Source organism: Rattus rattus, chromosome 9, assembly GCF_011064425.1.
Source record: "Rattus rattus isolate New Zealand chromosome 9, Rrattus_CSIRO_v1, whole genome shotgun sequence".
Lineage (NCBI taxonomy): Eukaryota > Metazoa > Chordata > Mammalia > Rodentia > Muridae > Rattus > Rattus rattus.
This window is the reverse complement of record NC_046162.1, coordinates 81719035-81723984: the sequence shown is the minus strand read 5'-3', so window position 1 is coordinate 81723984 and position 4950 is coordinate 81719035.

Below are 4950 nucleotides of genomic sequence, written 5' to 3'. Positions count from 1 at the left end.
ATACACACTAATTTAGAGCTTACAGTGGAAGAGACAGCCTTTAAAAAGCAAACAAATAAACATATTGATAAACTGTGGGAAAGAAGTGGGCGCAGGAGGCGAGGGAATTTTAATGAGAAGGCTACAAAGGGCAGAGTTTCCCAAACGGGAGAAGTTTCAAATTGACACATGAAAGACGAGGAGGTGATCAGGAAAAGAGCACATGCCGAGGCCCCGAGGCAGGAAAGTGGCAATGATTGGGGAGCCTTGAGCACGAAGTGATTTTGAATATATTTTATGAATATTTTATGACTGGGGAGGGTTGGAGGGGTAGCAGGCGTGGGGTTGGAAAGAACTATATGCATATAGCACAGGGTCATGAGTGCAAAGTAAAGACCCCGATTTCGTCTTGAGTCCGTTGGGAAGGGAGTGGAGTTTCTATTTTTTCAATGTTTTAAGAAAATGTTTTAGACGTGGTCTCACTATGTAGGCCAGGTTGGCCTAGAATTCACAGAGATCCACCTGCCTTTGCCTTGCAAAGTTGTACGCCCCATTAGCTGGGTGAGTTTCTATTTGATGGGGATGATCCGCGCGGTTGCACGGGGGATGGTTTGCCGTGGGCGGCTAATGAGAACCACCTGGGGACCTAGGACAGGAGCTGGGTGAGCTGTAAACAGCAGTGATAGCAAGAGAGATGGCTGCGGGCCCCTGAGGTCTAATCCACTGCCACTAGCCACTAGCAGCTGTGGAACACCTGAGGCACGAAAGGGTGAACTACATATCAGAGGGTGCAGGCTGACTCAGCAGCAGAGTGTGAGATAGCCCAGAAATGGCTGGTTTACGTTTCTTATTTATTTATTTTTAAATTCTGGTTTTTAAAAACGAGATCTCTCTACATTTCTCTGGAACTCAGTACGTAGACCAGGCTGGCCTCGGATTTACAGAGATTTGCCTGCCTCTGCCACAGGAGTGCTGGAGTGAAAGGCGGGGCTATTTTACATGGCTTAAGAAGTGTCCCAGGGTGGGGTTGGGGATTTAGCTCAGTAGTAGAGCACTTGCCTAGGAAGCGCAAGGCCCTGGGTTCGGTCCCCAGCTCCGAAAAAAAGAATAGAAGTGCCCCAGGATGGGGATGTGGCTCAGTTGGTAGGATGCTTGACTAGCACAGCATCAAAATGAGCAGGCTGGCACACACCTCTAACCACACAAGATGATCAAGAATTCAAGTCCAGCCTGGGCAATATGTGACCCCATCTTGAATGACCTCCCCTCCCCCCCAAAGACTGTTTGTTGTTTTCATTCTTTTCATAGGGTCTCATGCAGTTCAGGCTAGCCTCGAACTATCAACGTAGCTGAGGATGGCCTTGAGCTTCTGATCATCTTGCCTGTCCCTGCTAAGCACCACCCATATTCATTTATGAGCTGAGGGGACTCCACCCATAGCTTCATGCCTGTGTAAGCAAGGATCTGAGGCTAGCCTCATCCTCAGCCAAATAAGTTTTTTTCTCTTTAACTGCTTGTTTGTTTGAGTCAGGGTCTTACTATGTATCTAAGGCCGACTGGAGAACCATAATTCTCCCTGTCTAGTCTGCTGAGCCTGGGGATTACAGCTGTGTGCCTACGCTTGTGCTTGGTTCACATTATGGTTTTGTTCCTTTGTTTGTGTTCTAGTTTTTTTTCTTTTTTTTTTTTTTTTTTTTTTTTTTTTTTTTGGTTCTTTTTTTTTTTCGGAGCTGGGACCGAACCCAGGGCCTTGCGCTTCCCTAGGCAAGCGCTCTAACCACTGAGCTAAATCCCCAACCCCTAGTTTTTCAAGACAAGGTTTCTCTATGTAGCACTGGCTGTCCTGGAACTCACTCTGTAGACCAGGCTGGCCTAAAAACTCAGAGATCAGAGAGCCACCTACCTCTGAGCGCTGGGATCAAAGGTGTGCACCACCACTAGCCAGCCACGTGTTTTCTACTGGACAGAAGTTACTAGATTAGAGAAGTGCTTTCGGAGTGAGTGCATACTGAACATTTTTTTTTTTTAGTAATTTCTAGCTAAGTATAGATTTTTTCTAATGGATTGAAGAAGTTTATTTGATAGCATAAAACAACAGTGTTCCATCCGAACATGAAGAGCAGAAGAAATAAAAAAAATAAAAAGGCGTGTGGATAAAAAACAAGACACCTAAATGTTTTATCGCATTTATTTACTTTATATAATTATTTATTATGTTATATTATTTATTTATATGTTTGTTAGATTACATTTACTTGTGTGTTTTTGTAGATACAAATGGATACGGGACAAGAATGCCCTGGCACTTGTGTGGAGGACAGGGTTGGTTCAGGCTTTTCACCTTGTAGATCCTGGGGATTGAATTTAGGTGGTCAGGCTTAGTATCCATCTTATCAACAAAACAAAACAAAACAAAGCTGGGCAGTGGTGGGGTACACCTTTAATCCCAGATCTCTGAGTTCGAGGCCAGCCTACAGGATAGGTAGGAGAGAGGGAGAGGGAGAGGGAGAGAGGGGGAGAGAGAGAGAGAGAGGGAGAGAGAGAGAGAGGGAGAGAGAGGGGGGGAGGGAGGGAGGGAGAGAGAGAGAGAGAGAGAGAGAGAGAGAGAGAGAGAGAGAGAGAGACTTTTACTGACAACACACGATTTCATTCCCTTTTTTGCAGTCTGCTTGAAATCTCTGTATACCAACCTAGTGGCAGGGCATTTCAGTTTTAAAAGTTTGTTTGTTTTTCCTCTGTCTTTTCTTTTTGAGGACACTTGAGTTTAATATCAGTTACCAGGCATTAGCACGGCCTCCAACAACTGCCGCCAGTCAGGTTCTGTTTTCTTTGGAGCCGGCAAAGTGAGCACAGGACAGCAGCCATTATTCTGAACAGAGAGCATTCTACACAGAAACCTTCCAGCTATCATTTGTTACGTATTTGATGATTTCTTCATATGACGTTTATTGATGAGATTCAGAGAACCATGGCACCAAGTTGGACCCTCTCTTTTGGTTGAGACAACATCAAGGGAGTCAGGTTTGTACTGTAGAGACAGTGTCACAAGGTTTGCACTGAACTTCCCACGGGCTGGAGAGGATCTTGAGCTCCCTGGTTCTCCTACTGGAAGGAGCTGGATCCCTGCAGTGTGCCTCCACAACCAGCAGATTTCCCAATCTTCATGAAGACAACCTTAAGTCTGGTTAAAGCTGCTGACGGTCTTACTGAAGTTCCTGAGGCCCCGTGCAGGAACAAGTTTGCTATGACTGTGTCAGTCAAGTTTATGTCTTTGTGATAGAGTACTTGAGATGATCAATTTATAAAGACAAAAGGTTTCTTTTTAAAAAAAATTATTAATTTTTTGAGATTATACATAATTTTCCCCTTTCCCTCCTCGCTGTCCCTTCAAACCTTCTTGTGTATCTGCCTGCCTTGGTCTCTTTTCAGTTCATGGCTTCTTTTCCTTAAAAAAATACTTTTAGGTTTATTTTATTTTAGATGTGAGTGTTTTGCCTGAATGCACTCATGGGTACCTTTGTACGCTTGGTGCCTGGGAAGGTCAGGAGAGGGCATTGGATCTCCTGGAACTGGAGCTGTGAACTGAGGAGCACCAGAATCTGGGTGTTCCCCAAGAGCAGCAGGTGCCCTTAACGGCCCCAGCCCTGAGGAGAGGTTTCTTTGGCCTCACAGTGTAGGGGTTCTAGCACATGAATGATTGTCCCTCTTTGGGTTGGGCCTGTGTGAGGCAGGAGATCATGGCAGGAGCACAGAGTGGAACAGATCTTGTCAGGATCCAGGTGCCAAGGAGAAAGAGGAATAGAGTCAGGTCCCACAATTCCTCCCCATCAAGGACCTGTTCCCAGTGACCTCAGGACTTGCTATGTAGCGCCCACCCCTTTTGAGACAGGATTTATCTATACAGCCTTGGCTGTCCTAAAACTCACTAAGTATAACAGCCGGCCTCAGACTCATAGTCCACCTGCTTCTGCCTTTCGAGTTCTGGGATTAAAGTCACGCACCACTATATGCGGGCTAGGTTTTACATTTTAAGGTTGTTCCCTCTCCCTCGTGCTCACATGTTGGGAGGCCTCTGACACATGGGCTCTTATGAACAGTTGGCGTCTAATCTCAAGCACGGAGCACAATGAGAACACACAGCGTCAAGTGTGAAGACAGACTTTTAGATTCTCCCTCCATACTTAGGTATGAACCTGGGCTTGATCGCCTTTTTCCATCTCTGGATCTTAATTCCCTTGATTTTAGGAAAGAGGTGGCTAACAGCCAGTGGTCACACCTAACCGTGGGAAGCGCATGACTTCTTACCAAGACTCCATCACACCCTGTGAGGGCGTGGGCTACGTTGGCTTCTTTTTCAAGGAGAGAGAAAAGAAAAAGGGGAGGGGTGAGAGCTTGGATGTTGGGTGGATTCTGGGAAAACATCATAAAATATGCAAATATAAGAGATAATTAGGGCTGGTGAGATGGCTCAGTGGGTGAACATGCTTGCTGCCAGTCCTGACAACCTGAGTTCAATCCCCAAGACCTACACAGTGGAGGGAGAGCACGGACTCCCACAAACTGGCCCCTGACTTGTCCTTCCACGGAGGCCTGCGAGTGCACACACACACACACACACACACAGAGGCACACAGGCACACACACACACACACACACACACACACACACACACACACACACACGCACACAGGCACACAGGCACACAAAATAAATGTCAAAAAAGAGATTCGTGCTAACTCAGTGAAACAAAAGGCAAGCTGAAGCTTTAGAGAAATACCCAAGTGATCACGGAGTGTAGCTAGACAGACCTGTTTACTCGGAATGAATGTTTTCAAAACGGCGCTCAGCAGGTCACACGGCAGAGGGACCGTTTCCTGTCTCAGGATGAAAGTCCGCAGGAATTCGGAGGGAAGTATTTTAACAGTCATTATTGCAAGCCCAGAGTCAGATGCACTTAGCCTCACGAGGCAA